The sequence below is a fragment of the Drosophila willistoni genome, unplaced genomic scaffold (genome assembly GCF_018902025.1).
Source record: "Drosophila willistoni isolate 14030-0811.24 unplaced genomic scaffold, UCI_dwil_1.1 Seg701, whole genome shotgun sequence".
Classification (NCBI taxonomy): domain Eukaryota; kingdom Metazoa; phylum Arthropoda; class Insecta; order Diptera; family Drosophilidae; genus Drosophila; species Drosophila willistoni.
In genome coordinates this window covers 89,039-110,743 of record NW_025814610.1, presented here as the reverse complement: position 1 = coordinate 110,743, position 21,705 = coordinate 89,039, and the positions used below count along the sequence as shown (strand labels likewise).

The 21,705-nt window shown below is 37.7% G+C and overlaps 1 non-coding gene across 1 annotated transcript; it reads right to left on the bottom strand.

Annotated features, from left to right (window-relative positions):
- Positions 1-3,714: 3,714 nt before the first annotated feature.
- Positions 3,715-3,894, bottom strand: LOC6637762. The gene has a single exon (XR_006955272.1). It is a non-coding gene; the product is annotated as a 5.8S ribosomal RNA (ribosomal RNA).
- Between the last annotated feature and the right edge of the window lie 17,811 nt (positions 3,895-21,705).

The window sequence follows — 21,705 nt, the reverse complement described above, 5'->3', positions numbered from 1 at the left end:
GCTGCAAACAATTTTTAACCGAACAGACAGGCATTATGAGTTAATTAGATGAATTAGTAACCAAACAAATAAAAATGAGATATGTATTGGTATTAAAATATATAACTCACTCTGAGGTCCAGAAATAATAAGAAAGCGAGATATTGAGGGTGCACAAGGATTAAAAGATAAAGAGAGCACTATAGAGTCTAAATTACAGACACACAACAGACTGCAGTATGAGCGCAAATAACGGCGACAAGTGAAACGAAAACGAGAGAAAAAAAAAGTTAAAGAGCGCGAGCGCGGGAGCTAGAAATCACAAAAACAAAAACACTGCAACAAGAACTCACAGAAATTTCAAGACAACAACAAATGAGCGTTGCTTGTGATTTACAAGAAAGAAAAAAAAGGTGGGAAAGAGAGAAAGAAAAGAAAAAAACCAACAAAGGTTTTAACAGAATTAAGGTTGCAAGTTAGATTTAATATTATAATTATAATTTTCGATCGCAATGCCGATAACACAAAATAAAAAAAATTATAAAATCAGTTAAAACGCGGGAGCATAAAAAAAAACACGTCCGTCTTCCTCGAGAGCGTTGATATGAAAATCATAACCTTAAACTTCATATCAAGAAAGTTAAGATTCTTACCCATTTAAAGTTTGAGAATATGTTAAGATCGTTTCGACCCTAAGGCCTCTAATCATTCGCTTTACTCGATAAGATTATTTTATATAACATTTAAATGCACCAGCTATCCTGAGGGAAACTTCGGAAGGAAGTTGGCTACTAGATGGTTCAATTGGTCTTTCGCACCTATACTCAATTCTGACAATCGATTTGCACGTCAAAACTGTTTGGGTCTTCCATCAGGGTTTCCCCTGACTTCAACCTGATCAAGTATAGTTCACCATCTTTCGGGTCACAGCATATATGCTCAAGGTACGTTCCAGTTAGAGGTATGAATAATATAAATATCATTATACATAACTATATAGAACGCCCCGGGATTGTGTTAATTATCTATACATAGTTAAAAAACTAATCCCATTATTAGTCAAGTTAATTATGCTATTAGGTTTATATCCCAATAACTTGCACATATGTTAGACTCCTTGGTCCGTGTTTCAAGACGGGTCCCAAAGGTATCCTGAATCTTTCGCATTGTTAATCATACAAGTGCATATAATAAACACAGAAAATCAATGATAATCATGCTATTATATAATTCCGAAAAATTAACGCACTGTATTCATATAAATCTATCAACACTTTATCAAATTAATGACATTTATTCTATGTTATAATGCAAGCAAAATAATTTAGATAAACTATAAGTCATATTTTATGATAAATTTGGTTTATATTAATAGACTACAATGTCCTTATATGGAAAAAATGCACACTATTATTATAATATTATTAAAATATTAAAACTCTAATGATGAATTTTCCATAATGGATATTCAGGTTCATCGGGCTAAACCTCTAAGCAGTTTCACGTACTATTTAACTCTCTATTCAGAGTTCTTTTCAACTTTCCTCACGGTATGTTTAAGAATAAACATCGTGTCATCTGAAGCAGCTTCACCAAATCAGATGCACTAAAGAAAATAAAAAACTGACTTGCACAAACAACTAACCTAGCATAGACTAGAATACAATCAGCCACACGCGTTGTAAAAACACTTGAATGTAAATAACCAAACGATACGACGGCAGATTAAGTGGCCGACGCGTGCCAAAATAATAATAATTTTCAACCCGAATGCGTGGTTGAGTTTAAGCTTTACCTCAGAGTAAGCATATGTAATTCACTATGAATAAATATCGTATTCACTGAAACAGCTAATACAAAAAAAAAAAAAAAAAAAAAAAAAAAAAAAAAAAAAAAAAAAAAAAAAAAAAAAAAAAAAAAAAAAAAAAAAAAAAAAAAAAAAAAAAAAAAAAAAAAAAAAAAAAAAAAAAAAAAAAAAAAAAAAAAAAAAACAAAAAAAAAAAAAAAAAAAAATGAAAAAAAAAACAAGAAAGCAACAAATAGTTTAGAGACGAAAAATGCAGTGCCAGGAGCAGATCGAAGCGAGCGATTCGAAGAGTTTAAGAGGCGAGCGAGTAAAGCATGTTCTAACAATTTAAAGTCGATTAAAAAAACTAATTACATACTACACAAATAAATTCAAACGCTCCATTGGCTGCCTCGCAGAATGTTTAAGAATAAACATCGTGTTCATCTGAAGCGGCTTCACCAAATCAGATGCACTAAAGAAAATATAATACAACTGTACTTTGGCACAAACAACTAACCTAGCATATGACTAGAATTACAATCAGCCACACGCGTTGTGGGAAAAACACTTGTAATTGTAAACTAACCCAAACGATCACGACGGCAGGATGTCAAGTGGCCGACGCCGTGCCCAAAATAATAATAATTTTTCAACCCCCGAATGCGTGGGTGTGAGTTGTACTAGAATAAGATCTCCTTAAGAACAATTGTTACCTCCTAGAGCCTAAGATTTCCTATAAAAACTCCGTACTTTAGTAAATAAAATCAGTTCATATTTTGAATTCAACGAATGAAGATTGGTTATTTCCTTCTCTCCGGGAATCCCTATTCAGTACTTGTTTACTATCGGTCTCATGGTCATATTTAGTTTTAGATGGAGTTTACCACCCACTTAGTGCTGAACTATCAAGCAACACGACTCTTTGGAATCACCATCTAGTAATCATTAACGTTATACGGGCCTGGCACCCTTTATGGGTAAATGGCCTCATTTAAGAACGACCTAAATCGTTAATTTCTCATACTAGAATATTGATGCTCCATACACTGCATCTCACATTTGCCATAAAGACAAAGTTTTCTTTTCGCTCGCCGCTCAGTCCCATATGAGTTGGGGTTGTATATACACACAAATATATTATTTAATATATTTAAACCATTGTATACTTTAAGTGAAGAATAATATTATGACACAATTATTTTTTCATTTCATATCATTAATAAGAGGCAATTCTAGATTAAAATTTAATATTTTTTATGCTAGACATTCCTCAGTATTATTATACTATGTAGTCACGAACAGTGACTTTGCTTAATAACTTCGTTATTTTCTGAGCTATTCTCGTGAAATTTAATATTGGTGAGTTAATTACACATATAAACGAGTACGCCAAATTTGATCAAGATCGGGTGACTATATCATATAGCTCCCATAGGAACGATCGGTCGAAAACAGTGACTTTTGTCAATAACTTCGTTACTTTTAACGCGATTGCTCTCAAATTAAATATTTGTTAGTTTAATATATATGTGTATGACTGTGCCGAATTTGATAAAGATCGGGTTACTATATCATATAGCTCCCATAGGAACGATCGGTGGAAAACAGTGACTTTGATCAATATCGTCGTTATTTGCTATGCTAAGATTGTAGGCCGTTCTTTCGGAAACAGCTTTTCCACGTTTTTCCACTTTGATGGCTATAGGTAAGGAAAAAGTTACCAAAAAAGTTGCAAGGGTATACAAACTTTGACGGGGTCGAAGTTAGCCCCGGCCCTCTGGTTTGATTTGAAAAAGAAAATTATACATCTTCGTTTTTCTCATACATATGTGAGCCAATGTGTTTCAATTATTATTAATATTATGAATATACATATATATCCAATAATATACCATATGCTTTAATATTTCGTAAAATATTAAAACAACTTATTTAGCATAGTCTTACAACCCTCAACCATATGTAGTCCAAGCAGCACTCTAAAATTAATTAAAGTACCATAACAGCATGGACTGCGATATGCGTTCAAAATGTCGATGTTCATGTGTCCTGCAGTTCACACGATGACGCACAGTTTGCTGCGTTCTTCATCGACCCATGAGCCGAGTGATCCACCACTTAGAGTGATTATTAAATTGTTTGTTTATTTCATTACGTCAATAATATTTTTATTGAAAGAAATTAAAAATACACCATTTTACTGGCATATATCAATTCCTTCAATAAAATCTTAACCCAAACGAAAAATACACCATTTTACTGGCATATATCAATTCCTTCAATAAAATCTTAACCCAAACGAATGCTGCGAAATGTCTTAGTTAACATAAGTGATTGAATTTTGGACTTGACAAAATTTAAAAACTTGAAATTTAAAGTAAACTATCAATTTATGTAAAACGTTAACCTTAAATGCAGGTACAACATTGTACATTTGGGATGTTGCTTTAACCAATGTATGCCCAAACCAACAATGGCCAATACATTACGCAACGCCTGTATATTATGGTACATATACACGCAGATAAATAAAGATATACAAAAATCATTTTCAATCTCCGATCGGAATACATAATTTAAGAAGAGTTAATATATTTTTTTCTACCGTCAATTGTTATATATTTATACTCATTTTACTTTATTTAAATTTAATTTAATTTAATTTGTCAAATCTAATATTGTATTAAATCGACATCCACTGATCAGATTTAATAATAATAATAATCAATTTCATTTTCATTTTATGCTCTCATCTTCAATTTCATTTTCATTTTATATATCTTTATATTAATTTGGTATTTATTTATTTTAATAACGGTTGGAAAATACAATAATGATCCTTCCGCAGGTTCACCTACGGAAACCTTGTTACGACTTTTACTTCCTCTAAATAATCAAGTTCGGTCAACTTTTGCGAAACAACCGAAACACGCAATGCGTCACAGTGATCACATCCGGAGACCTCACTAAATAATTCAATCGGTAGTAGCGACGGTCGGTGTGCACAAAGGGCAGGGACGTAATCAATGCGAGTTAATAATTCACACTTACTAGGAATTCCAAGTTCATGTGAACAGTTTCAGTTTACAATCCCAAGCATGAAAGTGGTTCAGCGGTTTACGTGTATTTTCGGTCTAGGAAATACACGTGGATACTTCTACATCTAAGGGCATCACAGACCTGTTATTGCTCAATCTCATTATTGCTAGACGCAATTTGTCCATTTAAGAAGCTAGTGTCCTTATAATGGGACAAATCAACAGGTACGGCTCCACTTATATAAACACATTCAAACACAATAAACATTTTACTGCTACCATGAATGAAGGCTGTTGGCCAATTTCTCGGCCATATTAATAATCTGCTACTAGTTGGATTCGATGAATCAAAACTTCCCTTGCCACAATCAGATTAGCCGACGTTAGTATTTTTCCATTTATTATGCGTCCGTCGCATTCGAGTTCTCTTGGTACAGTAAATTCTTCAATTCTTATATGCTACGAGAGAGTGTAATACAAAGTAAAATGTAAAGGGAAACGCAAGAAGAGAGCCACCAGTGATGCTAGATTGAACTCTCTTTGAGCTTGCGATATATCGATAGTTTAGCTATTTAACCCAATGGTTAATATTTCAGAATAATTAAATTAATGAATTTAAATTCAGGAGTTCTCCTCCAACATGCTCCCCCTGTTGAAAGAACCAACTTTCAAATAAATGATTCTGGAAGCGGAGCGATCTTGTGAATTGGCCTTTTAAAGATTCCTTTTGTAGCCCTAAGTTCGACTACTCGAATTTTGTCATCAGGTCCGGCATTTACAGACACTGCTCTTGCTAACGGCCAATGTTGAGCCGGCACGTTGTCTTCATGTACTATAACTAGTTGTCCCAAGGCCACATTTGCCTTTTCGTAAATCCATTTGCTGCGTTGTTGTAAGTTATGAACATAATCCCGTGCCCACAGTGTCCAGAATTGTTGTTTCAAATAGGTCACTCGCTGCCATCTATCCAGATATCGAATTCTGGTACTGACGTTAATTCGGTTCCAATCAGCAAGTGCCCAGGAGTGAGAGTATTGAAATCGTTGGGGTCATCTGAAGTGGGTGCTATTGGCCATGAATTAAGGATAGCTTCCACATCCGAGAACACAGTGAGTAGTTCCTCGAAAGTAAGAGATGCGTTTGAAATATTCTTCAGAGCCAGTGTCTTCGCTGATTTTACTGACGCTTCCCAGAGGCCGCCAAAGTGTGGAGCTCTAGGGGGAATAAAGCAAAAGTTAAATCCTTTAATTGAACTATATGTTTTTATGTGATCTATGACGTCTTAGTTAAACAATTTTGACTTAAACTCAGCTAGCTTTGTAGCAGCGCCAACAAAGTTTGTGGCGTTGTCGCACACCATGCGCAATGTTACACACGGCGCCCTACAAATCGACGTATACAAAGCATAAATGCATTTGTTGACAATTCGGAGACTAATTCAATATGAATCGCCTTTGAAGCAAAACATAGAAAAATTGCCACATATGTCTTGTACGGCGGCCGCAAAAATCTACTCCTGTTACTCGGAATGGTCTTTCAGCTCGTAGTCGATCAGCAGGAAGATTGCCCATCAGTTGAGTCAGCTTCGCACAACTTTTCTAATCAACGCTCGTGCGTTGATTACCCAAATTCGTTCTCGTAAAAGAGATAAAATAAACTTTGGGCCAGCGTGAAGATTTTTGTTGTGTAAGAATTCGATGTATAACTTGGTAAAACGATGATTTTGAGGTAGCAGGGCCTGGTGCTTGGCGTTGAATGGAAGGTCTCCGTTGTCGAGACGTCCTCCGACTCTCATTACACATACTGCAGTTTGTCCAAATGTCATTGCGTGCATGAATGGTGTCAAACGCTGTAGACACGGTGTTAAAGGTTGTTTGTTTTTTAGTAAAGATATTTCATCAGCATAACATTCTTGTTGTATTAGTGCAACAATTTTCCAAAACGATTGATACATTTCTGTCTCAGTAATGCGAATATCGGCTATTGATGATGAACTTAGAGTGCGATCAGGCTTCACCTTGTTCACGCTGCGATAGAGGTATGAAACAATTCGAACGATTCGAATATACGATGAAGAATTATTTATGATCATATTTAGAATAGATTGTGAATTAGCGTTGTCTGCTCTGCTACAAAGAAGTGCTGACTTGGTTCTTACTTCGATAAGCGGCGGAAGTGGTTCCCTAAGAATTGGCCATTCGGCCTTAGACAATTTTAGGAATGTTGGCCCTGTTATCCACATGCTTGTTTGCAGCTCTGATGTCCGACAACCACGAGAAACAATGTCTGCTGGATTCTTGTTAGAAGGGACGTGCTTCCATATTATTTCTTCCGTGTGTTGTTGTAACTCTGATACTCTATTTGCTACAAAACAATTTAGTGTTGATGCATGAAGTTTCAGCCATTGCAGAACAATTTTTGAATCGGTCCAAAAGTATACCTTGACGATGTATAATTTTAATGTCCTTTCGAATTTGCGCCAAGTCCTACTGAGCAACAATGCTCCGCACAGTTCTAACTTAGGCAATGACTGTGTCTTGGTAGGTGCTATCTTTGATTTCGCAACGAGTAAAGTGACTTTGACTCCACTCGGGAGATCTGATCGAACATAAAGACAGCATCCGTACGCTCTTTCGGATGCGTCAGCGAATCCGTGTATTTCGCATTGATACGTTTTTGATGTGTTCACATATCGTGGTATTTGTAGATTTGATAAGTCTCTAAGATCCTGTAAAAGTTCTTTCCATCTTTCCTTAATTCGACCATCGACAGGCTCATCCCAATCTAGGCCCTTGAGTGTCAAATCTTGCATAAGAATTTTGCACCGAACGATGACCGGACTTATGAATCCCAGCAAGTCAAACATTCTTGCTACTACGATAAATACTTCGTCCTCTGAAGTTTTCGTAATTTCCTTGCAGTTGGTTTTAAATTTTGTGAGATGCAATACAGCCTGTGCTAAGATGTCTACTGTATCATTTTTAATGTGTTGAAGCTCGGTTACGCTATCAGCTCCGGTCATCAAGTCATCCACATATAAGTCGTTGCGTAATGTTTTAGCTCCTATAGGATGATCATGTGAGTACAAATCGGCAATATGGTGAACGCTTCTGATAGCTAAGAAGGGTGCAGCTGACATGCCATATGTCACGGTGTTGAGCTCGTAAGTTTTTAGTTCTTCTGTTTTTGTTGGTCGCCATACAATGCGCTGAAATCTCCGGTCTCTTGGATCTATGACAAATTGGCGATACATCTTGGCTATGTCGCCTGTAAGTGCATACCTGTTCAGACGAAATGATAGAAATGTTATAAATAGGTCTTGTTCAATTGTGGGGCCAATCATTAACAGCTCATTTAATGATTTTCCCGATGATGTTTTAGCCGAAGCATCAAACACAACTCTAAGTTTCGTAGTAACGCTTTGCGGACGCAACACGCAATGATGAGGTATGTAATAATGCGGTTCGCTGTGGCTTGCAACAGTTTTGGTAGACATGTGGCCAAGTTTTACATACTCGTTGATGAAATCTACATATGCTTTTTTTAGTTGATCGTCGCGGTCGAGACGATTTTCTAAGGATTTGAAACGCCGTACTGCGTTGTCGTAGGAGAATCCTAATTTCTCTGGGGGTTCTTTAAATGGAAGTCGAACTTGGAGTGTTCCATCCGATTTTACAATTGCATTTTTACAAAAATGGCTTTCGCATTCCTGTTCTTCTTTGGTTTGTCGGTTACCAACAAACTCACAGTCTTCAATTTCCCAAAATCTTTTAACTGACGTGTACCAATAAACATTGTTGTCGAGGCCTTTCGTGTGTGGTTTCCAAATTTTCATCCATATTCCGTGTTGATTAAATATGGCATGTTTTCGCCCAAGCCTTGCTGACCATCGAGGATTGCTGCAAACAGCCCATTCGTGTTTATTAAAATGTGTATCTTGTGGGGCTCGTTGAAATACGGATCGGCTAGATTAATATCCGTAGGTATGGTCCAATTTGATGTATCGATATGCTCGTGTGGTTGCTGAGCACAAATTTTCTTAATGACGGCAAAGTTGGCGGACCACGTAAATGATGAATGCCTAGAAGGTATTGTGGCAAACGCATTGTGTTTAATGCCTTGACTGCTTCCGGTAATGCCGCTGAATTCTTGAGATACACGAGTCCTATCCAGATTTAGCCGCTTGGCAGTCTCTTCTGTAATAAAATTAAGTTCAGAACATGAATCTAAAAGTGCCCGTACGGTATGTAATTGGCCAGACTTATCCATTATGTGAACCAATGCTGTAGGAAGCATCCCCTTTTTATCAGTGTTCGTTAATAACGAAGTGCTTTGTGAATTAGTTATTGGATTAACAGATTGAATCAATGATGATAAGTTTTTCATCGGGGTGGGGGCGAATTGATGCAATAACGCATGATGAGCCGATCGGCACACCTTGCACCGGGAGAGTGAGGGACAAACCTTGACGCGATGTCCCGTTCGCAGACAGTTAAGACATGCATTGGTCCGTTTGACTGTTTCGAACCTTTGTTGTAGCGATAACTCTCCAAATGATTTACAATTACTAACATAGTGTGCCGTCGAATGGCAGTGTAAGCATTGAGAGTTAATGTTGAGGAATGCCTTTGACGTTGATGGTCGTTTTCCTCCTAGTGAACTATTGATGTTATTCATTATACCCTTGCAAAAAGGGTATATTAATTTTGGTCAAAAGTGTGCAACGCATAGAAGAAAGCATTTCCGACCATATAAAGTATATATATTCTTGATCAGCACGACGGGACGAATTCAAATAGCCATGTCCGTCCGTCCGTCTGTCCGTCCGTCCGTCTGGATCAACGCAAACTCCTCCTCGACCGTTAAAGCTACGGAGCTGAAATTTTGCATGTAGGCTTGTATATACTGCAGGCGTTGTATATCTCGGACTCAGCCGGATCGGATCACTATATATAGCATATAGCTCCCATACAAATGGCAAAGTCACGAACAGTGACTTTTCTTAATAACTTCGTTATTTTCTGAGCTATTGTCGTGAAATTTAATATTGTTGAGTTAATTACACATATAAACGACTATACCAAATTTGATCAAGATCGGGTGACTATATCATATAGCTCCCATAGGAACGAACTTTCGAAAACAGTAACTTTTGTCAATTACTTCGTTACTTTTGACGCGATTGCTTTCAAATTAAACATTTGTTAATTTAATATATCCGTTAGTGACTGTGCCAAATTTGATCAAGATCGGGTAACTATATCATATAGCTCCCATAGGAACGATCGGTGGAAAACAGTGACTTTGATCAATATCTTCGTTATTTCCTATGTAGGCCGTTCTTTCGTAAACATTAGCCTTTTTAGATTAAACGTTTTTCCACTTTGATGGCTATAGGTAAGGAAAGACTTACCAAAAAAATTGCAAGGGTATACAAACTTTGACGTTGAGTTAATTACACATATAAACGACTATGCCAAATTTGATCAAGATCGGGTGACTATATCATATAGCTCCCATAGGAACGAACTTTCGAAAACAGTAACTTTTGTCAATAACTTCGTTACTTTTGACGCGATTGCTTTCAAATTAAACATTTGTTAATTTAATATATCTGTTAATGACTGTGCCAAATTTGATAAAGATCGGGTAACTATATCATATAGCTCCCATAGGAACGATCGGTGGAAAACAGTGACTTTGATCAATATCTTCGTTATTTCCTATGAGATTGTAGGCCGTTCTTTCGTAAACATTAGCCTTTTTAGATTAAACGTTTTTCCACTTTGATGGCTATAATTAAGGAAAGACTTACCAAAAAAATTGCAAGGGTATACAAACTTTAGTTTAACTGGGTAATTTCAGTTTAGGTAATCGTTGACTGTGAACCACTGTAGGAGACATTGAAGAACTCATAAAACTCATATCCGATGTGTTGACTGGTCCCGTTGAACGTTTCCTTTGTAAAAGAGACAATAAATGTACCTTGACCTTTATGTACATTTCATCTAAATTACTGCGCTCTTTATCAATTACGTACAAATTTTCAATTTGTGTTTGAATGTGAGTAATTTGCCTATAATGAGATTCAAGTATTTGAAGTCTGCAGTCTAGTGTATCGGCATCTTCTTTGTCGCTAGTAGCAATGATCTTTTCATGTAAAGTTCGAATATGATTTTCAAACTGAGTCCGCTGGGATCTAAGATTTGTTAGTTTGTCTGTTCCCTTTGAGCTTACGGGAGTGTTTGAACCGTCTTTGCCCATAATGCTTCAATAACGCCAGCAACACCTCTAAGTAGCAGAACCAACGCGAATGTTGAATAGTTATATGTGTATGTTCGCAAACTTAACTGTTTTTTGATGTACAGTTGGCGCAGGCACTCATGCTTGTTTGTGTTCGATATGTAAAGAGTGGAATGACAAACGACGAAAATATAACTGTTCGGTTTTCTCTTATTGGACATGTGCGAGTACAGTAATTGTTTGATTGAATACTTGCGGTTTTATTCCAATGACTTTACTGCAGTAAGTGGAGAGTTTAACATGGTATCATATGCATTAATGATGTCGACTTTTCTTCCTAGATGTCTCAACGGGTGTTTGATGATTGATTGCCTCTTGCAATCCCTTTTCGGAAACTTATGGTAGCTTAAGTAGTTATGAAACAACGAGTCCAACTTAGTTGCAATTGAACCAAAACTTATTTAACAGCAAGTTTATGGTCCTGTCACGGTCGCCAAAATGTTGGCCAATTTCTCGGCCATATTAATAATCTGCTACTAGTTGGATTCGATGAATCAAAACTTCCCTTGCCACAATCAGATTAGCCGGCGTTAGTATTTTTCCATTTATTATGCGTCCGTCGCATTCGAGTTCTCTTGGTACAGTAAATTCTTCAATTCTTATATGCTACGAGAGAGTGTAATACAAAGTAAAAGGTAAAGGGAAACGCAAGAAGAGAGCCACCAGTGATGGTACATTGAACTCTCTTTGAGCTTGCGATATATCGATAGTTTAGCTATTTAACCCAATGGTTAATATTTCAGAATAATTAAATTAATGAATTTATATTCAGGAGTTCTACTCCAACAAAGGCAATATAAGCTTCAACACCATAATCCTGAAGATATCTATTTAATATATTTGAGTCTCGCAAAACATCTTTGGCAAATGCTTTCGCTTAAGTTAGTCTTACGACGGTCCAAGAATTTCACCTCTCGAGTCGTAATACTAATGCGCCCAAACTGCTTCTATTAATTATTACCTCTTGATCTGAAAACCAATGAAAGCAGAACAGAGGTCTTATTTCATTATCCCTTGCACAGAATATTCAGGCATTTGAAGCCTGCTTTAAGCACTCTAATTTGTTCAAAGTAATTGTACCGGCCCAAAAAAACACTCGATTAAGAGCACTAATGTAGGTTTTGAAATAAGTAGGAGGACTTTGACGACCGCGTCAAAGTTTGTATACCCTTGCAACTTTTTTGGTAACTTTTTCCTTACCTATACCCATCAAAGTGGAAAAACGTTTAAGCTAAAAGGGCTAATGTTTCCGAAAGAACGGCCTACAATCTTAGAATAGGAAATAACGAAGATATTGATCAAAGTCACTGTTTTATACCGATCGTTCCTATGGGAGCTATATGATATAGTTACCCGATCTTGATCAAATTTGGCACAGTCACTAACGGATATATTAAACTAACAAATGTTTAATTTGAAAGCAATCGCGTCAAAAGTAACGAAGTTATTGAGGAAAGTCACTGTTTTCGAAAGTTCGTTCCTATGGGAGCTATATGATATAGTCACCCGATCTTGATCAAATTTGGCATAGTCGTTTATATGTGTAATTAACTCAACAATATTAAATTTCATGAGCATAGCTCAGAAAATAAGAAAGAAAAGTCACTGTTCGTGACTTTGCCATTTGTATGGGAGCTATATGATATAGTGATTCGATCCGGCTGAATCCGAGATATACAACGCCTGCAGTATATACAAGCCTACATGCAAAATTTCAACTCTGTAGCTCTTACGGTCTAGGAGGAGTTTGCGTTGATCCAGACGGACGGACAGACGGACAGACGGAAAGACGGACGGACGGACGGACGGACGGACGGACGGACGGACGGACGGACGGACGGACGGACGGACGGACGGACATGGCGATTTGAACTCGTCTCGTCGTGCTGATCAAGAATATATATACTTTATATGGTCAGATATGCTTCCTTCTATGCGTTGCACACTTTTGACCAAAATTAATATACCCTTTTTGCAAGGGTATAAAAAGTACAAGTACTTAATTACATATAATAACTCTACCGATAATACGCTTACTTACATAAAGGTATAGTACTCACTACAAATGTATGTTGTACTACCCGTATGAAGCACAAGTTCAACTACGAACGTACCGCAACAATTTTCATATACGCTATTGGAGCTGGAATTACCGCGGCTGCTGGCACCAGACTTGCCCTCCAATTGGTCCTTGTTAAAGGATTTAAAGTGTACTCATTCCAATTACAGGGCCTCGGATATGAGTCCTGTATTGTTATTTTTCGTCACTACCTCCCCGAGCTGGGAGTGGGTAATTTACGCGCCTGCTGCCTTTCTTAGATGTGGTAGCCGTTTCTCAGGCTCCCTCTCCGGAATCGAGCCCTGATTCCCCTTTACCCGTTTCAACCATGGTAGTCCTAGATACTACCATCAAAAGTTGATAGGGCAGACATTTGAAAGATCTGTCGTCGGTACAAGACCATAGGATCTGCATGTTATCTACAGTTCAACCAATATAACGATCAATTGATCGCTTGGTTTTAGTCTAATAAAGGCACACGTCCCAGAAGGTCCGTGTTTTAATTGCATGTATTAGCTCTAGAATTACCACAGTTATCCAAGTAACTGTTAACGATCTAAGGAACCATAACCGATATAATGAGCCTTTTGCGGTTTCACTTTTAATTCGTCTAAAACTTAGACATGCATGGCTTAATCTTTGAGACAAGCATATAACTACTGGCAGAATCAACCAGAATAATGTTATTTATTAAATGTGTTGTTAAATAACGATTTTGAATAAAATAAATTAAAATACATATATTATTTGTGGTAACATTTTACAAATACGGCCATAATTTAAAGGCGTTCATTTTTGTTTTTCATTAATTGAATATATTTAATAAATTTGTTCAAAAATATCTTTATTTTTACACTTACAAAATATAAATTAAACACAATCTTAGTTAGTCGCATAAAAAAATAAAGTTTTATTTGAATTTATTTAATATTGAGTACACACACTTTTTGACTACTGGACTGAGCTAAGATCGCGGAGCTCTAACGAAGTGACAAGTTTGTACTAGGATTAAAGACTGAATTGTGTAGATCGATTATGTTTGAATGAGGCCTCTGATTTTGGACGTCGACGGTGACAGCGACGCTTGTTGAGTCCAATGGACTACGCGAGCGTGGAATCTGTTTATCATGAAATTGATTTGGGCGACGTGATGGCTGGTGCACCGAACATGATGCTTATTGCCGAATTGATTTATGGGATTGGGCGGCTGGCCGTCTGATGTACCGAATTTGACACCATTACCCTAGGAATGTTTAGTCTGGCGATTGTGTGAAGACGATTGTGTGTTGCAGGGTTATCAGGTGACATTCTTGGCGGTGCCTTCTATGATCATGCCGATGCTCATTACGTCGATGCTCATTATGATAACTCTTGAATGTTCTCTATGGGTGTAGTGTGAGTGTGATTGTGATGGTGAAGCATATCTGGTCTTAACTCCTCCCCTCTTAAGTGCGGACGTCCTCGGTCGCTACCATATATTGTAAGGGTGTAACCGGCATTACTATTGGTGGACTGCTTTTTTCTGGCCTGTGGTTGTATTTCTTCTTGATCACCCAGTATATGATTGTTGCGATCGCTAAAATTGCTATGACGATCCAATAGGATGATGAAATTATGACATTGTCAGTCTGGATTTTTTCCAGGCTGTTCGTGTTATTCAAGTGCAGTTCTTTGATCATCTCCAGAGATAGGGTTTCGCCTTGGTGCTGTTTGTCCGATAATAGTTGAAGTAATGGAGGTTGGACTTCTACTTCACGCTTTGTCTTCATGATGTACCACGAATCATCAATGTTGATCGTGGCATTCTGCGATTGTATTATAAAAGTTCCGTCCAAAGTAAGGTTTTCTCCAACGACGTTGATGATACCCTTGAATTGGTTTAGCAAGATCGTGCCAGGAGCTACCTCCGAGTGTGATTTCACATGCTGATTGTTAGTTGTTGGGCAAGTTGGTTTTTTCCTGTGAAAATACGCTCCTATGCATTTGCTATTTTTTAAGTCAATCAAATCTTCCAGTTTACATAATATTTTGTTGTTTTGATTTTTACATTTATTCTTATTAGCTAAACCAAAGTATTGTTTATTACATTTTAATATGTGATTATAATCTATTTTTTCGATTGTTTTTCCATATTTTATGGGTAACGCCATGATTTTTTTACATTGTTCTTTAATCACCCTAGGTATGCTGACAATATAAAGAAGAGCTTTGCCATCTGAAGCGACACTTACTTCAGCAAATTCTATAAGCTCTTCAATATTTACAAACGTTAGGCTTTCCTCAGCATATGTTTCGATAATATTTATTTCTGCTGGTGATAAGATCAAGGAATTTATTGTGTTGGCTTTAGCCCAATCTATTGCATAAATGATATTTGTGATTTCTTCTCTTAAGAGACTCAGTTTGAATTTTGTTACTTCTATTTCTTTTACTTTTTCGTCTGTTTCTGGTTTGCTTTTATGTAATAAGGTGTTAGTTATCTTAATTAAATCGTTTATCTTATTTTCTACTAGTTTATTGATTACTACTTGTTTGTTATTATTTTTGAGCTGTTCATTGATTTTGTCGATTACAATTTTGTGATCCTGGTGATCTGGGGTACCCGCGAGCCACTTCCACGCTGTTCCAAGTATGTCAAGAGAGCGTTTAACTCTGAACTTTATAGGCTTTAATCTTTTGATCTCATTTTCAATTCGGGTTATTTCGTAAATAAGGAAAGGGTAATACGGGTTTGTTTTCGTTGAATTTCGTACGACCTCTTTTAACACCGACAATGCCTGTTGATACTTTTCTACTTCTACAACGTGTATAATTTTGAACGTTCCATTCTGCCTCGCTGCCATCCCAGTTTCCAGCATTACTACTCTCGATTTTGAGTAATCCAAGATAGTCGTATGTCCCCAACAGACGGGTATCAATATTAACCTGTCGAAGATGGATATTGGTCAGTATTTCAACTGGTTCTTATGTACTATCCTGCCTGACAATGTTTTAACTTTTGTATTCAAATCTTCAGCTACTTTTTCTTTTTTATATCTTGATGTTAATTTAGAACCCAATCTCTTATTGATTTTGACGTAAATTATTTCTCCTGGGTCATAAATGGTTATGGGTTCTTTGTTTTGGTTATGGTATTGTAAATCTGCAAGTTGTTTGTCTGAAATTCTCTTTGAGGTTTTTTCTCTTTCCAATGCTAGCTTTTCTGGAGAGTGTGTCAATTCTAAAGCAAAAAAAGTTTCTATCGATTTTTTGTTAGTTGTACTGTGAATAGTCCTATTGTATTCATCTACTGCTCTGAATATTAGGTCTTCAAATTCTAATTCCGGATGCTCAATCTTTAGGCATCTCATTAATTCCGTGAATGTGTGACCATTGCTAGACGAAGTATACGGTGGTGTTGTGTGTACATTTATACCCAGTTTATCGTTTAAAAGGAATTTTATCGAAGCGGAATTTAACGATTTTTCATTGTCCATTACTACTGTTTTTGTCGCGCCAAAGGCTACCAATAACTCCCGTAGTGGTACCTTTAAATGTTCCGCTGCTTTTGAATTCACTAACTTTATTTGTGCGTATTTTTAAATTTGTCTATTGCCGTTAAGATGATTTTGTTTTGAGTCGAGTAAAGGTCTATGTGGATTATTTCTCCTGGATAACATGGTATGGGTGTTGATTGAATCTCTTGATTTGGGGGGTGTCTTTGGTATTTAGAAAGTTTGCAAGTTTGGCATGCTTTTACTATGGCTTCTATTTTTTTCCTCATTCCTGGAAAAAAACTTTAGATAAAATCTGTTTTTTGTTTTCTATTGCGTTTCTATGGGCTCTAGTATGTTCTTTGGTTATGATTTCCTGCTGCTCACTATTCTCGTGGACATCCGTAGTTTGGATCTGCGTAAACCCAGCTTTATAATTCCTAAAATGTTCTGGAAATATCAGCTGAATTTTTCCCATGGTACTTTCTGAAGTGAAAATACGATTCACTATCCTAGGATCTAATTTTGCTTTTAGGATTTCTACGAGATCCGAATAGTTTCTTCGAACTACCGTTTGTCTGTGATAGGTGGGAAATGGTAACTCTAATGTCGTGTTTTCGTTTTCGCCTGTGAGAAGTATTAACTGATTTTTAAATACATTGATAGGAATGTCCATAGTCGGTACTAGTTCGTGCCCTGAGCTTTCATCACTATGCATAGTAGCTGCTGTCGTACTACTGGCATTTATGCTGGTAGGATTTCACGAAAGTGCGTCTGCTACTACATTTGAGCTACCCGGTTTATACTTCAACTCGTAGTTGTATTCTTCTAGGTAACTCTTCCTTTTTTTTAGCTTCGTGTTGTTGTTTTTAGGACTAAGCGCATAGGTAAGCGGTTGATGGTCTGTATAAATGGTCACTTTTGATTTCCCATAAAGGTACATTCTCAATTTTTCTAAGGCCCATACTATGGCTAGCATTTCTCTTTCATTCGTAGCGTAATTTTCCTCTGTCTTAGACAATGCTCTGGATATGAATGTGATCGGTCTGCCATTTTGTTCTAGTGAGGCACCTATCGCTATATTTGAGGCATCCGTGGTCAGATGAAATTCTTTACTGAAATCGGGGTATGCTAGTAATACATCCTGTGAAACTAGTGCATTCTTAACCTTTCCAAAAGAGTCCAATTTTTCCTTGCCAAAACGAATTTCGATTTTGTTGGAGACATTCTTTTTCGTTCTCCCGTGTTCGCCACGCAGTAGATTTTTGAGGGGTCTTGCTAGCTTCGCGAAATCCTTAATAAACCGCCTATAATAACTAGCTAAGCCCAAGAAGGATCTCAGTTGCTTCAAGTTTCTTGGTGTAGGGAAATTGTTTATAGCTTGTACCTTTTCTGGGTTGGTTTTAACGCCTTCGCTCGATATTACTACTCCTAGGAAATCAACGCTATGTTTTAATAATTTACACTTGTCGACTTGCACTTTCATGTTTGCTTCTGCTAAGGTAGAGAATACCTGGGCCAGATGGCTAAAATGTTCCTCCTCTGTTTTGCTGAATATTATGATGTCGTCGATGTAAACGTAGCATATTTTCCCTATATGTTTTCTTAAAATATCGTCGAGAGCTCTTTGGAATATAGCTGGGGAATTTTTTAACCCGAAAGGGAGTCTGGTGAATTCATATTTTCCTCCGTTTATAAAAAATGTTTTTTTTTCTATGTCGGATTCCTTTAAAGGGATCTGATGAAATCCACTCTTTAAGTCAAGGACGGAGAAGTATTTGTTGTTGCCCAATTGAGCAATCATTTCTCCAATTTCTGGTGACTGAATTTAATTTTCTGTAGTCGATGACCATCCTGTATTTCTTTTTTCCCGAACTGTCGCTTTTTTTTGGGACGATCCATACAGGAGAGCCATAGGGCGACCGTGAGGGTCGTATTATACCATCTTTTAATAGTTCTTTGATTTGCTCTTCGACTACTTCCTTCAAGGAGGCTGGGTACGGGTAGTGTTTTGAGTAGACTGGAGTGTCTGACGATGTTCGAATTTCACCTTGGACATTGGTAGCATAAGTCAACCTTATGTCCGGACTTGCAAATAACGATTTGTATTCCTCTTGGAGTGCTTCTAGCTTTAACTTTTGATGACCCGATAATTGATCTGAGTTGATCGTGTGGACCTGCTGAGCTCGCATCTGTCTCACTTTAACAACATGAGAGTTGTTGACTTGTAACAAATCTTTTCCTACATCTATAATGGCATTTAATTCTTTTAGTGTGTCATTGCCTAGAATTCCATGAAACGATTTTAAATTTGGGAGTAGAAAAAAAATTATAGGTTTGTTAGGTTCGTTAAAGAGACCCAGGTGGACATGCTCCGTAATCAGGATGCGTCCACTTACAGTATTCGCGTAGAATTTACGCTCATTTGGCTTTATGTTCTTGGCTATCTCGGGTTGGATATAGTTTTTATTTGAACCGGTATCTATTAAGAAATTGTATGCTGTTCCGTCTTTGTCCCGGACCACAAAGTACGGCAAAGAGGAACACTTCATCCTAAAAAATTAACCGTATCCTCGATTTGTGGGTAAGGATCCTGTACTGTAGGTTGTGTTGTTTCTCTATCTTGCGGACTTAATTCGGACATACCACCTTAAGTGGTGGGGTATTCTTGTTGTTGTTCATACTCCGAAAATTGTGAGTATGGGACTGTTTGAAAATAGTCTTCCTGTTCTTGGTATCCGGACAACTGAGCTTCGGTTACATTGACTTGAAAGTCTTCTGGTGGTGGGGCACTGTATTGCCCGTCCTGTACCTCGGCTCCGATGTGGAACTGTCTTTGGACTTTGTTTGGGAGATTCGTATTAAACGGATTTACTCTCTTTAATAAAACTGGTTGTGTAGGATTTATGTTTGGTCTATTCATGTAGTTCACGTTTTTAGTCATTATAGAACCGTCCACTTCCATAGGTGTGGGCTTGGGTTGAGGCTTTGCGGCGAGAGGTCTAGGTGGTGCGTTAAAGAAGGTTTGGTTACTGTTACGGAAGGGGATATTTTGGTGAATACCATAATTCTGTGGGAAATTGGTTTGGGGTGCGAAAGTATTTTGAGTCTGCCTGGAGTTGTACCAGTTCATATTGTTGTATGGTTTAGGGGGAAGTACCGGAGGGTATGACCACTGTGGGGGGACGTTAATTCTGGTGTATTGTCCTATTTTGTGTGTTAGGTTTGGACGAGGGTGGTGATAACCTGAGCCGATCGAGTTTTTAGTGTGCTTATTGGTTAAGTCTTCTATCATCTGCAACGCATGTTTCAAGTTAAGTGGTTGCGCTAGACTTATTCTATCCGATAGATCACCGTTCAGGCCCCTAATGAAGGTATCTAGGGCTCTGTCCCTTATCTGTTTTGACAAGATTGCCATGACCTCAGGACCGTGTCCCATGTTTTTCATTTGGCTGATAATTAAGGACATCTGATGATTCACTGCAAGGTAAAACTCGTGGATTGTGCTGTTCCTCTGACTCATAGAAAACAATTGATATTCTAGTGTTCCAAAGTCTCGTCTGTCTGAATATTCCTCTAGAAGGCATTTCGAGATAGCCTCCCAATGTAACGCGGTGTCATTCACCTTTAGTACTATGTTCGCATGTCCCGTAATTTTATCTCTAACCGTTAGTAAAATCGCGAAGTATTTTGGCGTTCCTCGCAAAGGAGCAAAGGCATCCATTACACGCGAGGTTGAAGCGAACCAAGTTGTAAATTCTGCTGGATTACCAGAGAATTCTTTTAGACCTTTCACTAAGTCTGGAACTTTATCTACCTCATTCCAATTATCTTGTAAATTTAGAGTTAAGTCTCTGTATTCTGAGGTTACTGGCTGGGCCAGCTTCATTTGTTCGATATAAGACCCCATTCTTGCTGCTAAAAGACTATCAATGGCTGCATCTAAACCTTGTATGGATATTTTTTTTTTTTTTTTTTTTAACGTTTAATATATATTTGTTGAATCTACTCTTAAATTAGAGCCTAACAACAAGTTTGAGATATTTTTCTTAGACTAGTACTTAAGATAAATCCTGGGGATATTGCAGGCGGCCCTAATCACTTGTTATTGGGTTGGTCTGTCATTTCTTTTAAGACGAGTTCTATTATTAGTTCGCGTAAGGGAATTCGCAAGAACATTTGGGTGTGCATCCAGTTTCGCAGAATACTTTAGTTGTTGAGTACCTATTTCAGATTTTACGCTAGGTATATTTAGATCATTTTGAATGTTCGTTTCGTATGTACCACGGGGCCCCCGTGATTGATCTTAAAATCTTCGACTGCGCTCTTTGTATAATATCGACATTGCTGGTACTTGCATTTCCCCATAGTACGGCTCCGTAAGTCCAGATGGGTTTCAGTACGGAGTTGTATAGGAGGACTTTATACTCCAGACGTAGAGGGGACCGAGCATTGATGATCCAATGTAGGCTACTCGCTTTCAGTTTAAGCTGTGACTTTTTTGCTTCGATGTGCTTGCGCCAAGTTAGTCTTCTGTCTAGGTGGATGCCAAGGTAAGTGACATCCACGGCTTCAGGAACTGGTACGTTGTTTAGCATTAGAGCTGGGCAGTTTCTTCTGTTAAGCGTAAATGTAACATGTTTGCATTTCTGCTCGTTGACCCGGATACGCCAGGTTGCTAGCCATTCCTCTACCACCTTAAGGTGTTCCTCTAGTTTTGCAGAGGCTTGTATTGGGCATTTGGATCTGCTAAGGATTGCCGTGTCATCGGCAAAAGTGGACGTTGTAAGTCCTAAACTCGTTGGTAGGTCTGCAGTGTAGAGCAGGTAGAGCAATGGGCCGAGTACACTGCCTTGCGGTACACCAGCTTTGATTTCAAAATCAGCGGAGACGGAGCCATTACATCTTACAGCGAATTTCCTATTGTAAAGGTAAGATTCCATGAGTTTGTGTGTTTCAACATCAGACCCTCCAGCCAAACTCTATCGAAAGCCTGGGCAACGTCGAGAAAGACAGCCGCACAGTATTCTTTTAGTTCGAATGCTGTTCGTATTTCGGATGTTA